The sequence below is a fragment of the Pezoporus flaviventris genome, unplaced genomic scaffold (assembly GCF_033815535.1).
Source record: "Pezoporus flaviventris isolate CSIRO_AGI_PZ_B2104156 unplaced genomic scaffold, CSIRO_AGI_Pfla_v1 ptg000069l, whole genome shotgun sequence".
Lineage (NCBI taxonomy): Eukaryota > Metazoa > Chordata > Aves > Psittaciformes > Psittacidae > Pezoporus > Pezoporus flaviventris.
The window spans coordinates 115262-129320 of record NW_026892617.1 but is presented as its reverse complement, the minus strand read 5'-3'; the positions used below and the strand labels follow the sequence as shown (position 1 = coordinate 129320).

The window sequence follows — 14059 nt, the reverse complement described above, 5'->3', positions numbered from 1 at the left end:
GGGATTGCCATGGAAATGAAGCAGCAATGGCTGCAGAAGCTGTGTGCAGATCCAGGGCAAACAGCACAAAATACCAGTGATGGGGTGCAAGGAGAGGGGCTCAGTATTTGCTTGAGAAACAAACCAGTTTTTCAAGTGTGCTGCAGTGAGGCTGGGGATGTTCAGAAACCTGGGATCAGAGGCACCCGGCAGCCTGGGTTCCCTGGGATCAATGTGTTATTCCTCAAGGAGCATTAAAGACCAGCCAATGCCTTCTGGAAAACATTGATAAAGTTCTCTTTTTAGAATCATTTCTGCTTCTCTAGCACAAACGTACTAGTACTTGTTTGTCTGTGTTGCTTTCTTCCTTCTCTCCTTTATTATTAGGGGCATTTACATGAAAACAGCAGTTTTTTGCTCTCACAGCACATTCCCCAGTTGCAGCTGCGCTTCCTCAGCTGGGGATCTCTACCTTCCCTGGGAATGGGGCTGCCCTTTCTCCTGGGCATGATTGCATCTGCACTTGCTCGGGGACACACACATGGTGATGGCTCATCTCCAAGGATGCTCCGGGAGGGATGTGGCAGCGCCGTGCTCATCTCATGCTCTCTGCTGTCTTGTGATCTGGGTGGGATGCTCAGTGCATTCATTTCCTCCTGGGTATAGGAGTGGTTTGTGCCTTTTCAGCTGAAAGAGGCCAATGTGAAATCCCTGAGCAGGAAGGAATCCTCTCAGGGTTTCCCAGAGTGACTGGCTCTGGCTGTGGTGCTTCAAGCAGCAGGAGAAGCAGTGTGGAAAAGGAGAGCTAATGGGGATGTCTGGCAGTTAGTGAGTGTATGTGATAATGTAGGCTAAAGAAAAAGCCCAGAAGCTAATGTTTAGGGCATAAGTGATGACATAAGCAGTGTGGGATGATTTATTCACCCCAGACCCAGCTTGCAACCCTTAGCAGGCACCTGGAGGGGAACCTGAAGGACCTTTGCTTTCTCTGGGTGCCTCGCTCAGCTCTGCAGATGGAAGATGGGAACTCCAGATGTGTTGAGCAAATCTTTAATTTCCTCTCACTCTCGTTTCTGCTGTAGCTTTGCTTTGGGGGGGGGGGGGGGGGTAGCAGTTAGGTTTGGTTTTGCTGGCATCTTGATAGGCTTGAGATAACCCAAAAGAGGAGGGAAGACCTCAGGAGAGCAGGGGCAGGGTTGTGTGCATCCGCCCAGGGATAGGAGCACCCTCCTCTGTCCCCATCAGCCCCCACCACACTGTCCCAGTGGATCCAAGCACCCCTGTGCCGGGCAGGAGCTCTGTGGTGGCTGATTCCTGGAAGCGGATGGTTGGAGAGGTGACATTCCTCCCCTCTCTGCTTCTCTCACCCCTGACCCCGCTACATTTCTTGCCTCTAACCCCTGAATTTCAAACCTGACCTTTTGTATGTGATGGGGGGGAGGGCAGGCAGGAGGGCAAGCAAAGGGCAAGATGGGGGAGAGAAAACCAGCTGAGTAATGGCTGGAGGCGTATGGATGCTGGGGGATGCTGGTCCGAACTGGGTGCTACTGCTCTATCACACAGCATCCGCCTGGAATACTTGCTAGTGCAGTGAGTTCTCTGCAGTGTAAAACACTATGAAAAGCTGAGCTCCTGTACTGCTCTGTGCTTTGCCTTCCTGCCCTGCAGGGAAGTGCCAAACCCCCCCTCTCCCCCGCATGTGCTGCTGATGGTGTGCAGTGATGGCTCAATGGCACAAGGCAGGGAGGGCTGTGTGTGATGCTCATGGCATTTGGGTTTAAATGTGCAAGTTCATGGCAGCGCCTGTTCTGTGGCTTCTCGGGCAGCAAGTGGGAGGGATGTGGGGTATGGCTCAGCCTGGATGGGCTCTGGCATTTCTGCATCAAACCCAGACAAACACAATAGGTACCAGTATCCCACCTGAGCTTGCTTCTGCTCCTTCCCTGCTCTGATGCAGTTGGTTGTTCTCACCCTTTTAGAACAACAAAACCAAACTGTGCTTTGTCACCTGCAGTAAAACAGCAGAAGGCCCATGCTCAAGGGAACACATTTACATTTCCAGAGCCTGATGGCACAAGTAGGGCTTAGTTGTCTTACTGGGACCTTTACCCACACCCTTTGGTCTGGGGTTCTACTTCAGTGCATCCCTTGGCCTTCAGCCCTGTGTGTGTTAAGGGATGACCTACCAGTTCATGGCTTCTACCCTCTGACATACTGCCCGGGGGGGGGAATTGAAAACAAAGAGCCCTGCTCTTCTTATGCAGAGGTAAACTGGTGCTGCAAAGTGGCCCCATCAGTCTCTGTCCCCTCCCAAGCAGGTTGTGTGTCCTCCGGGACCCCTGGGAAGGCCCTGTCGATAAGGTGCTGCATCTTGTCGTAGCAGAGACGAGTTCCCTGGGATGGATGTGGAGGCTGGGAGTGCTCAATATCCTCCCTGACAGGTAGAGTCTCATTTAATAGGATCCTGCCATATTCATTACCCTGGCAGAGCGGCCAGAGGCGCAGGTGCAGTCGTAGCCCCGCTTCCCCCCCGCTGCCCCTGCTGGCACAAAGGCTCTGTGTGAATAAGTATGCAGTAAATGTCTCCCTCTCACAGATTTATTCCTTCATTAGGTATTTAAATACATTCTGCTGTATAGGATGCTTCTGTGAGCCTACTGCCTTTTCTCTTGGTGGAAGAAATGTGTGGTGGCTGCAAAGCAGGCACCCTGCGGAGGGATGCGATGGGATAGGTGCTGATGGGCTGCAGGTTCTTGCACATCCATCCTGACACAGACCTGCTGTCCCTGTGGTCATGTTGACCTGTGCATGCACCAGTGTGGTCAGAAACCAGCTCTTCAGCCGCTCCAGACCAGCTTAGGGACCCAGACCTGCTGGTCATCACAGCAGGGATAGGTCCACGTGGCTCTTCCTTGCCTTCCCCTTTGACGTTGATGCCTAGGTTGGACCATCCTGGTGTGTAGGGATGTTAAAGCAAATGTAAACGTGTAAAGTAAATGTGTGACGTTTTAGGGAGCTGCAGTAAAGTAAATGCTCCCAAAGTGTACAGTCATCCAAGCGCACGGCTCGGGGAAGAACAGAGGAACTAAATTTAGCAGGGGAGCCCCAGGCCAGGAGCCACCCGGGGCTTTGTTTGGTTTCACTCTCAGCTTTCATCTCTTTTATTTATAATTTGTGGTTGAGTGATCCTTAATTTTTTTTAACATTTCTTTTTCCTTCCCTGTGCCAATGAGGAGCTTTTGCTGGCTCATGAATCAGAGAAGAGTTTGCATTGGAAGAGACCTTCAAAGGTCATTTAGCAGTGATGTGGCCGAGTCTAATCCTTGCAGACCCGAGGGTGGCATTGCCTTCCCTCTGCCTTTCCTGCCCCAGTTCTGCCTGATTCCTCCCTCTCAACATCATCTGCCACCCAGAAGGAGATGTGGGGGGCAAGCCCTGGGGGCCTTGGGTGCATGTCCCACGGATGGAGCCCAGGCTTGCCCACCCCATCTCCTCCTCTCAGCCCTGCCTTAGCTGGGGCTTTTGTGCTTAGTGCTGCTTCATCCCCATCTGGAACAGGACCTTCCCTCACGGCTTGGACCTCCACGCTCTTGGAGGACCCTCATGTGGTGATTTAAGACAGTGTCACCTCGTTGTCTGCTTTGTTTCAGACCTCCACTACTGATTTAAATTGATGTAACAGGCTTTGTCCTGGGCTGCTGAAACAGATATATATCCCTCCTGCTAATGCCTCTGGGCTCAGAGCCGGGGATTGGAGCCTCTTGAGGCACATCAGCACAATTTGCTCATTTGTTAAAGTCCTGATCCTCAGACCCACCAGGCTTGTGAGGTCTAATGGCTCATTGAGTTGCAGAATATCATGATTGGACCTATGTTTTCAAAGCTGCCTTTCATTTGGGGTGCTGAAGTAGTCGGATAACTGGCAGGTGTTGAGCAAGCAGAACTGGTGTTTTAGACAATCTGAACACCTAAAATGTAGGGGAAGCTGTGGGTGAATGAAGCTCTGAAGTGTGAAAGGCTTCAAATACAAATGCACCTTATTTATCTGGGTCCAGAGAACATTGTCAACCAGTATCTGCTGGTGGGGGAACATGGTGCTGCATACAGCTGTGTTGTTTGGAGGTGATCTCGGGCTTCCTGTGTCACCTGTATCCTCCCTGCCCTTTGGGTTTGGGTTCTGCACAGCCTGCACCCTTCTCCTGGAGAATGCTCTGTTGTAGGGCAGAAGACTGGAGTCTCTGGCTTGTTTTGTTCCTGGCTTCGCTCACATCCCAGCTCTGTGCCAGCTCTGCTGCTGATGGAAGCAATGTGCCTGCCGTTGTCTAGAAAATAAACAGAATCTCATTCAGCACTGGTCAGCAAGGCGAGCGCTTGGGTGAATTCCAGTGCAGCGGGAGCTGGGAAGGATTGGAATCGATGCTATAAGGTTTGACAGTGCCTCACCGGACCCGAGCAAAGCACCCCCCACCCTCTTCATTATATAGTTTATTCTTCTAATGAGTGTTACTTCCACTGAACTGACCCTCCCTGATTTTCTTTGGTGTGAGGTGCCCTGACCTCTGTCACGTGGAATCGCTGTTATTGCTTTCCTGCCTTCCCCAGGGCTTTGTCCTGGCCCCAGCTTTTCAATGCCTTCAGCTGGGGATAAACTCACAACCGAGAGATGGATAAAGCCTGTCCCTGAGCTTGTCTCAGCTGCTGCGTGGAGCAGGACAGCACAAGGCTTAGCGTAAAACATGCTTGAAGGTGGGAAGCAGAGCATGCAGTGGTGTGGTGGCTCCCATTCCTGGGTGGTAACGGGGACAGCCAGGCTCCGGAGTGCTGCATGACCCTGGAAACAGGGAATGGGAGATGTTCAGTGCTTTGTTCATCGCTAAAGGTTGGAAGCTTGGGTGAGAGGAGGAGCGAGAAGCTTGGGCGCTGCCCAGAAAGCTATTCCAGAGCTGGAGTTGAAGGAGGGGGACAGTGTCAGTGTGAGTTTGATCCATGAGTTTCATTGTAACTCAGATTTCAGTCCACATCTTTGGTCAGTGTGGATCAGGATTTCTTTTCCCCTCTGGGAATGGCTTGGTAAATGAAATATTCATCTTAAACAAGGGTGTATTTTAAAGGTCCAGAAAATCCAGTTCCTTCCCCTGAACCATTGTTCTTTCCTGCCGTGTCTCTGGCTAAATTAAGACTTTCTTAGAAATGCACAGGTTAAAAGTTTAAAAGCTTAAGGTTTCATTCATAATTCACATATCAATGAGGCTTTGATTCCTCCCGGGGAAAAAGCTGCCTCTATCTGCAGTGCATGTTGATAGGGTTACCCTGTGCCAGAGCTGAGGACCTCGCTGCCTTGCCTTTCCTTTCTAAGCACGGTGGAGGATGGCTCCCAGGGGCTGCTGCTGGGGAAAGCAAAACCTCTCCCTTTAGGGTCATTGCTTTGAATCTGACCCAGGTCAGGAGTTGCCAAAAGTCATTAATGTCTAATGGCTGCTCAGTGCCCTGTGAAAAATGAGCTACTGGGTCCTGGTTCTCTTCCCAACGCGAGCCGACATCCGTATCCCCAAAACCTGCTGTCACCGCTGTCTCTGGTGGCCTTGAGTAGGTGAGCGAAGGACCAGCTGGACCCTGTTCTCAAGGAATACCCCTTAGCCATACTCTAGGCTTGTGCAGCTTTTCCTACCAGCACATCCCAAACTGTTTCAGGGAGGTGGAGCCTTGCTGTCCCCAGGAGGGACAAAGGGCTGAGCCTGCAGGGCTGGAGGTCTCTGTGTATCAGTGAAGAAGGGATGCTCTCTGTATGGTGCTTACCCTTCCCGGATGGAAGAGTAGGGGAGGAATAAAACCATATTAGGATAATGCTGCTTTGCTAATGTTACCCTCTTTAATAGTGCCTACATTGTGAAAGAGCTTTAGAGCAAGCTGGAAGGCAGATCAGATGGCAGTTTTAGGGGCTGTCGAAAGGAGCAGAGGTCATAGAATCATAGCAGGGTTTGGGTTGAAGGGACCTATCCAGTTCCAAGTGTCCACAGGCAAGGACACCTTCCACTAGACCAGCTTGCTCCAAGCAAGGAAGCAATCCTGCAGTTCCCATTGGAGACCTTCCATGGCTGTGCAAGCAGCCAGCTCCTCCCTACCAAACCAACCTGCCCGTGTCTGAGCTCCAACCTGTTACTTCACTTCTTTAGGAGAGGAAGAGGAGGGTGGGAGCGGGTCCTGCACACACAGCTGGGAAGACCTGCCTTCCCCTGGCTGGGCTGCTCCTTCCAATGCCTCCCCTTGGCACCCTGCCCTTCCTCCCCTTGCCCAGATGGTCCCTGTGTCTCCTTGTCAGGCATCCAAAATATTTCCCAGTGTGCTCTTCCCATCCTTTTCCAGCAGACTCCTTGCCTGGCTGTAGCCTTTCAGCCTTAATCTCCTCTTTGTGCCTCTGAGACACCTCTGCAGGGCACAGGCTTCTGCTCTTTTGCTTTTTAGGGGACGATGCCCCCATCCTCCCCCTGTATCCCCCACATACATTGCTGACAGTTTTAGAGGGATTAGAAGTGGAGAAGCCTGGCGATTTGGCTTGAAACTTCTCCCTTTTGAGAATCTTTTGCCTTTATTACCCAGCAGATAAATCTGCTTTCAGCTGCCTTTCAGTGCTGGGAATGGGAACAGCATGCAGCAGCCTGCTGGGTGAATCCCCCTGCCAAGGTGTGGTGCCTCTTCCATAACATCCAGGACCACGCTGCTTGGGGGTGCAGAGATGAGCTGGGGGCTGGTGCTCTCTGCCTTTGGCTCCTTGGCTCTTCGTCTTCAAAATACAATTAATTTCAGATATGAACCTCAGGATTTAGAGGGATTTTTTCCCCTTCCCTCCCCCCCCCCCCCCCCCCAAACTTTCCCAAAGTATCTGTTGGCAGCAGCCACTCTGCAGCAGCGGGGCCAGGAGGGCTCTTGGCAGCCAGCTCAGAGCAGAGGATTGGGTTGCAGGAGCAGAAATCCCTCCACACTGTGCTCTTGGTTTTATTCTGCCATGTGGCATCTGGCCTCAGAGCACTGCCTGGCCCTGCCCTGAGCAGAGATGATGCCTGTCGCTGCCTGTGGCCTCCTCTGCTCCATGCTCTCGGTGCAGGAAAGCACTGGAAATCCTGGGTTTGGGAATGGTTTTTGTTGTTTTGATTCTTATTTTCCTTAAACCTTGAGATCTTTGTTGAAACAAGCAGCTGAAGGATGCACTAAGGCAGCTGCTGCTCTCAGTACTGAGTCATCAGCAGCAGCAGCATGGGGCAGGCACAGTTGCCTGTCAGACATAGCGCTTGGCAGATTTGGGGGGGAGGTTTGGGCAGAGTCAGAGCTTGGCCATGGGTCAGATCTTCCCCTGCCTCATTCCACAGCACTGCAGTGGTGAGGGATCAGGGCTCAGCATTTGTGAGTAGTCACAAAGCTGTCTATGGGAGTTGGCCATGAAGACAGTAACAAGCGTGGCCGTGGGACCAGAGATAGGGTAACCCAAGCAGGTTTTGGGGTTTTCCCTAGTGTTACATTTGATGGCTGATCTTTCCTCCTGAGAATCCCCCAGTGACTCATTTTCACCTCTTTTCCCCTTCCCCATGGACCACATCTGCCTCTCCACTTATCCAAAGCTCACCTAATACTTAAATCTGTACGTAGGCCTATGGCATTAACTTGGTAGTGCAGCATAATGCATTGGTGCATACAGTTCTTTGTTAATAACGCAGGTACTGGGGCAGTGAAAGAGAAAACACTGAATTTCTTCCTAAAGAGACAGGAAGGGGGCAAGCAAAAGCCACCCCAGGACCACGGGAAGGGCACGTGTGCCTTGCTGCTGGAGGGCTTTGGGCTGTTTTGTACTTGGGGAGGTAAAGGAGGTAGTTTCCCAAGTCCTCCTGTAGAAAATGCTGCCTCGGGGCTGCATTGCTCTGCCTTTCCATGTGTTCTTCCTCCTGTGGTGCTCCCTCCTGGCACTGCATGGCATGGGCTTGCTGGTGGGATTGCCTGGCTCCTGATTGCCTTGAGCAGCCAGGGTCCCAGCTGGAGTGGTGGAGATTAGAGCCGAGCCCGTCTGGGCTGGCAGATGCTGTGTTAGCTGATCTTGTGGCTTTACTGCTCTGCTGTGAACCTTCACAGCCATTCCTTCAGATTTTTCCAGGGGTCAGGTTGATAATGAAGGGATTAATTTAATTCCCCCCGCCTTCACCCCAAGCTTCTCGTGCAGCTGGTGTGTGCCTGTTCATCTGTTAGTGTTTTTATTGGCATCGTTCAGTCCTAGCTTGTGTTGGAGCTCATGAAATCGGGTTGGGTTGTGGTTCTCCCAGCAGACCAGCACCTCCCACTGCCACTGCCCGGCCCTGGCAGCCGGGATGGGAAAGGAAAAACCCATTTGCAAATCCTAATAATAATGAAAGCTATTGTGACTTGGATGTTATGGATCAGTTCACTCTGCACTGCCTGGCAATGTCACAGAGGCACAGAATTCCAGGTTGAAAGGGGCCTCGAGGCCACCATCCCTGCGAGTGTTCACACACCGTGTAGATGAGTCCCTCAGTGCCATGGGTTAGTGGTGGCCTTGGCAGAGCTGGGGTAAAGGTTGGACTCAATGATCTTGAAGGTCTTTTCCAACCTGATTGAGTGTTTGATTCTATAGGGCTGAGCTGCTGGGTCTCAGTGCGAGACTCAAGCCCAAACTGGTGACCGGGGGGGGCTGGTGGCCAGTGTCCCATGAGCTCAGGATGGGTTCTCATGGGTCTGTTCCCTTGCCCTTGGGCGGGAGGACACATTCCCATGCTGATGCTGGGGGCAGCAGTGTGTGTGTCTGCTTTGAAGGAGAAGGGTGGCTGGTAACTGAGAATCACATTAGTATTGCTGGCTGCAGCTTTCCTGCCTCCAAGGAGCTCTTGTCGGTGGGTGGCTGTGGGCTTTTTTTGTTGTTCTCTTTATTTAATTCTATCCAAACCTGTTTCAGATTAAAAGCAAGCGCTGCTGCTTATCCATTTGTCAGTCAGACCTAATCTCTAAAAATAATCTCTGCCAACCCTCCCTCTCCCCCAGGATGGGCAGTAATTGTTTCAAGACCTGTCAGCCTTTTGTTTCAAGTTAGTTCTGTGTTTTCTCGAGGCTCAGGTAGGAAGACAAGGCTGTGTTTTGTCCCTTTAAGGGAAAGAAAAGAAGTACGGGACAGTATCCACTGCAGGTTGCCTTGGGCGGGGAGAGAAGATAAGGGGATGTTCTTGCTGTTAAAGAGATGGGTTGACTCTGACCACTGTCAGAGCAGCAGCTTCTTCCAGTCCACGGTGCCCTGGAGCCAGTGGCTTCATGGGCAAAGGCTTTGTATCCCCATCCATGGTGCTGTGCAGCTCCCCGCATCCCTCTGGCACCGGTGGCTGCTGCTGCAGGGATGTTGCTGCAGATTCCCACAGAACAGTGCCTTCTCCAGGACCTTTCCCTGCTGTCTTCCCTGCAGGAATCCAGATGGCTCTTTTCACTTCTCACACAGAGAAAAGCTAGAGGTGACTGTCTCTGCATGGAAAGGCTGGCAAACCTCTGCTCGCATCAGGCAGGACCAAGGAACTTTGGGGGATTATCGATGCCTTATGGATGCTGTGGAGAGCAGCTTTGCCCTCAAGCTGCACAGCAAGCTGTGAGTCGGGGTTCATGTCAGATAACAGCAACAAGTTGTTTCAGGCCAGTTTTCAGTGTTCAATACAAACCCAGGTTGTTTGCACCTCGGAGCGATGTTAAAGATGACTGTGTGGCAAAGATGACTGCCTTAAATCACAGAATACAGAATGGTTTGGAAGGGACCTTCAGATCATACAATTCCAACCCCCTGCCATGGGCAGGGACCCCTTCCACTAGAGCAGTTTGCTTCCCGCCCCTGTGTCCAACCTGGCCTTGAACACTGCCAGGGATGGGGCAGGCTTTGTCCTGTGAAGGATATGCAGGATGGGTGCCAGCCACAGCTGCCCTCATCCTATGGATCCTCCTGATGCCACCCAGGGGAACGGTGAAACACATGGAACAAGGCAGCAGCTGCCCCTCCAAGAGCACTTTGGGCTCATGACACCTTTCACCTCCCCTTTGCCCCCACTTTTCCCCATGTAATCAGTGTGCCTTTGCAGAACAGGGCATGTTACCCCCTGCTGATGAAGTAATTGAAAAGTCACAGAGGTGTAAATAATTGAGGCTCATTGTGGAGCATGGGGAGCATCCTCCCGAGCATCTCGTTGGAGCAGGTTAGTGCCAGCTGATTGATGGGCATAATCAATGTCCCTAACTCAGGGACATTCAAGTGTCAAAGCCGCTGTCGCTGGGTCAAGACAAGTCTGTAGACAAAGGCAGCATGTGGCTGTCTACAATGAGACTGTGAGATAGTCTTGTGTAGGCATTAAAGTATTTCAGCTTGCTGTGGAAGAAGGAGGTGCTCTCACTGCTCTGTTCCTTTTCCCACCCAGATGTGGGACATCTCCTCTCTCAGCTGGCTGCTTTTCACTGTTGCTATGTAGCTTAAAATGGTGCACTTTGAGGTTTTAGGAGTGTTCTGGGTAGTGAAAGCAAAATGGAGTTGTATTGGCTCACTGCAGTGGAAGTGAAGGTTTTTTTCTGGATGAAAACTGGCAAGCCTGTACTGGGCATGGGCTGCCTGCAGGTCCTGCTCCTCTGACCTTGGCATTGCCTCCCATATCACTCCTCTAACACAAGCAATGCAGATCATGAACCCCAAGCAAGAGACAAAGCTGAAACCACGCAATAAACAAAGCATCTGCTTCCGTGCCATGTGTAGGAGATGGACTCCATGGATGCATCCTGGATCAATTGTGAAGGCTTTGCCCCTTCCCTGTGTAAAACATCCAGAGCAAATGGAGAGTGACAGAAAAGGGGTCACTGGTCTGGGTCACCACTGAGGTGATGGAGGAGATAATCAGACCCTTTTCCTTCCAGTTCAGTGGCTGCCAAAACCGTCAGAGCACCACATCGAAGTGCAGAGCTTAGTGATGCGGAAGCACTCAGCCACAGTGTTAGCCATGGCAGTGATGGGAGACCCCAGCTTCCATATCCCGGGGTGCCCTGAAGAGCCCAGCTCTTGCATTGCACAGCACCACGGGGCGATGAGGACTGGGGTTTGCATGTTGGAGCGTGTAGCATGCTCATTGCTCCCTATCACCTGCGAGGTGGCAAACTTCTCCTCGGATGCTGGTGCCGAGTGGTGTGCGGTCCCTGGGGGATTCAGGCATGTTGAATCCCAGCTTGTATTAGCATCCCTGTTCGCAAAACTAAATAGCATCTATGCTCCAGATGGGCCTGAGCAACACCAGAAGACGGCATTACTTAAGCTCTATGTTAGACACCACTAACGCTGCTCCGAGGGGTTTTCTCTCAAGCAGTCTCGCAAGGAACATATTGGTAGTTTGCTGCTGGTTAGTTCAAATCTTCCTCCCCAGATAAGGCTTTGCTGGTGATAGCATCTTCAAAAAGGCTCCCTGCAGGGGATGTTTTGACAGAAAGCTTGATAAAATATAATACAGTTGATATCATCCCGTTTGCGATTTATGAGGAATTTTGTAACCTAGGGGGATTAATTCTATATCATGTAACGGCACATAGTATAGTTTCTCTCCTCTTGCTTGCTGATCCTTTGCATACATAATGAGCAAACCTTCTGATGGACCTTGCTTGTATCCGAGAAATTTTGTGGCTGGTTTGAGCCTATCAGGTTCCCGTTCTCCAGTATCTTTCCCTCTCTTTGTCCCCAGATGATCTCAAGGGGCCACACTCATCCCAACTTGCTCAAAAGCACAAAATGAAATGCTTTCTGTGTAACCTGCAGTTGGTTTTGACATCTCGGTGGCTCTTTGCAGTGGGGGAACCACAAAAACCCCTCCTTGTCTCCCCAGTTTAGCACCAGATCTCTGTTGCTTTCTGTCTTCCATTGTCATTTGCAGGCCTGCGGAGGGGTGTGAGCGAGGGCAGGGTGCTGACTTGGGAATTTTGCCATGTGTGCCAATTTAGCCCTGAAAATCAATGGGATTTGTGTGGTTTTGGAAATCTCTCTCTGCTCACTGAGCACACGTGCAAATGATCAACAACCTGAGGCAGGAGATTTGTTCCTTGCTACCTCTTTCTGTCAGCTTTTATGTGCCTTCTGCTGCCCTTCTGCACAATCTATAAGCCCTCCTCTTTTGCATGCTCGTCTCCATTTGCATTTCCAGCAGATCCACTGACATTTGGCTGGACTCTGGGTGAAACACTCCTTGAAATTAGCCTGCATGTTGAGTTTGTTCTGGGGAGATAAGGAGGAAAGTGGCGGGGGGGGGGGTGTGCTTAGGGGAAATTATGCATGTGAAACCGCCCTGTGAAACTCGCACCAACAGGCAGACTCTAGGCCAGTCACATTTCCCTGGGATTTGTTTTGGAAGCAGAATTCCTTTTACCATGGGCAATATACGCTGGTCTCTCCCACCCCACTGGCTTTCAATCCCGGCACAAGCCCGTCTGAGGAAGCCAAAGGATAAATTGTCTGCTCGCTTCCTCTAAAGTTGCTCTGTGGTGCTGGCAATAGGATACTGAAGAGGAATTTTAATTTCATGCTGGGTAAGAAGAGTGCATGCAACAGTAGCAGCCGTATGGATTTTCATATGAATAGACGTACAGTATTCATAACAGGGTAGCAGTGTTGTCCCGCAGGTTTTCATTCTTCTTGTGTCTTCGCTGTTTTCACATTTCCTTTGCTGTCCACCCATTCTTGCACTTGCTGAAATGGAAAGTATGTCCTTGCCAGATGGATGTACAAAGTGACGAGCCTGTTTCTCAGTTATAGTGCAATTGGCTTCAGAGACCTTTTGTTGCTTTAATTTCTGCGCAATCCAAGTGCGAGTCTGTTTTGCCTGAGAGGGAACATTTTTTAGCCTTGTGCCTCTCTTGCTCAGCTTTGCGGGTATCTAAGCGAGAGCAGTTTTCAGACAGTGGAGCCCATTAATGCTGCTCTCTCTCAAGGACCCTTTAAAATAATGTGACTTAAATGGCTTGCTTGGTAGGGGAAGGCAGGTCGTGTGAATGGCCAATTTGCCAGCAGAGGATCCACATGGATGGGGTGGGTATGGCTGATGCATTTCAGCCCCTTCTGCTTCTCAGTGCTGGTGAACTCTTTAGTTTCACCCAAGACATGAAGTTGTCTCGGTGGTTTATAAACTTATCTGCTTTGCGCTTTTTTGGGGGGTGTTTTATTGTATTTTCCTCTTTTGAATGTATTTGTTAGGGAAGGAGCCTGACGTGATTTTTCTGGAGGTTGCTGATCTAATACGTTCTCCACAGCCATAAAATGTGCTTTAAATAAGCTTCTCCTACGAACATCTGTGAGGTGCTTTGCTTTGCCGGTTCCCATGCTAAACTGGTCGTTAATGCATCTGCACATCCCTGCATGTCTGTCAAACCCAATCAGTTTTGCCAGTTAGGACAGGTGAATAAATCTGCCTGCCTGCAGACGCTGCTCTTCCTAATATCCCTACGTGGTAGGAAAAGGCACGCATTGGAGGAATCCTTCTCCCAGCTGCTCAAGAGGTGTGTACGTGCAACAAGAGATGAGTGGAGGAATACAAGGGACTTGGTGCAGAACTAACTTGGCTGCTGAGGTTAGCAAATGTGGCTGGAGGAAGAGTTTGCAAGTGATTCTTGCTCCCATCCTCATCTTGTCTCTTTGACAGCTGCTGGCAGCTCACTAAGCTGAAGCCCAGCAGCGCTGGAGCTGGCTCCTTGCATTTCTTGCCAGCCAGTGTGAAAGATGGAGAAACCCGGCAGCGTCACCAGATGGACTTTGCTTTGCCATCATTTACAATCCTGATGGGTTTGTCAGGGCAGAGCCTCTGCTCCAGTCCCACAATGTCCCTTACATTGCCCCCACAAGGTGAGGTGGGAGATGTTCCTGCAGATGAGGGGAGATGGCAGCTCTGCTTAGCCTCGCACCTCCGGTCTAACCCAGGTGACGGATGCGCCCTAGGAGAAATGCTACACGCTCGAGGCATTTAGATTTAATGACTTCTTTCATGGCTGTAGATGGATACAGCTGGGAGACACATTAAAGAGTTCAGCAGCAAAG

General features: G+C 50.9%; 1 protein-coding gene across 5 annotated transcripts in view; it reads left to right on the top strand.

Moving 5' to 3' along the window:
* Positions 1 to 14059, top strand: part of LOC133278737 (plexin-A2) — a 178730-nt gene that overhangs the window by 75157 nt on the left and 89514 nt on the right. The gene's annotated exons all lie outside the window — the stretch shown is intronic.